We start from the raw sequence: 1352 nt of genomic DNA, 5'->3' as shown, positions 1-1352 counted from the left end.
GCTGGGATCTGCAAGGGAAGGGAGAGACGTCAGTTCAGGCTCCAGTGCTGGGGCATTCCGGCAAATCGGGCGCCTCAGGGCCTTGGAGTCCACTCACATCAGTGCACCAAGAAGAGCGTAAAGCAAGGCTCCAGCTGCCACAGATGACACTCTGGCTCCTCAGAAAGTTAGACAGAACTACCATAGGACCAGCAATTCGATTCCCAGGCACCAATCCAGAAAATGGGAATAGGTGTTTGCACACCCGTGTGCACAGCAATGTTGTTTACAGGAGCTCCCAGGTGGGAGGAAGCTGCAAGAGTCCACCAACAGATGAACGGATAAAACACAATGGGGCCCATCCAGCAATGGAGTAGTATTCAGCCACAAAGAGGAAGGAATTCTGACCCCTGCTACGACATAGTGGACCCTGAAGATATCATGCGGAGTAAAAAGAAGCCAGATGAAGAGAAGACAGACACAGCTGATTCCACCACAAGGTCCCCCCACAAAGGCAATCCAGAGGGCAGAAGAGGCCAACAGAGCCATGGGAGGGAGGACTCATCACATGGTGAAGGAGGGGACACGTAGAAATGATCAGACAATAACCAGCCAGCCCTCGGGAAACCAACTGCAGAGTAAGAGCGCTCAGAGGACGGGGACGGGGAGTGGCTGGGGACAGAGCCTGTGCCCGGCACACTCCAGGCTGGCTCCACCTCCAGCACCAGAGAAAGGGGCAAATCAGGCAAAGCCGGGCGTGGGGGCACTTCCGGTCAGCACTGAAGAACACCCTGTGACAGCGACCTGCGGGACAGGTACGGGGCGTCACCGCCCACTGGAGATGACAGGCCACGGGAGGACGCAGGGCAGTGGGGGTCCGGGGAAGACGGAGGTGTGATGTGCGCCCCACCCGCCATTTACAGAAGGGTCAGCTCCCCAGGGCCCCTGCCCCTCCTGCAGAGATGACTCTGGGTTCCCGGGGCCAGGTGGGCACCCGGGGGCACCTGAGTGGCCCAGGGGACCCCACAAGCCCCTGCTGGTGCTCTGCCTTGCCCCTGGGGAAACTTCAGCCAACCACAACAAGCATCTTCAAGTAAATGAACCCAAACAAGAAAACGGGGAGGACCCAGCGCCCCGGTGAAGCCCTGCCGCTGCTGGCCACCTCCCGCCTCGGCATCCCCAGAAGGACCAGCCTGGACACACCTCTCCGCGGCCTCCTCCTCGACTGTCCCCAGGCCACAGCCAAGGCCAGCTCATGACTGCTCAAGTGACCACACTGAAGCTCTGAGCCCCTTCTCCTGGGACAGAGGCAGGGTGGGGGACCCTTTTGTAACAGACGCACCATGTTAATTTAAGACGTTGATAACTGGGAA

Source organism: Marmota flaviventris, chromosome 8, assembly GCF_047511675.1.
Source record: "Marmota flaviventris isolate mMarFla1 chromosome 8, mMarFla1.hap1, whole genome shotgun sequence".
NCBI lineage: Eukaryota > Metazoa > Chordata > Mammalia > Rodentia > Sciuridae > Marmota > Marmota flaviventris.
The sequence above is the reverse complement of the archived record's forward strand: the minus strand, read 5'-3'. Positions refer to the sequence as shown.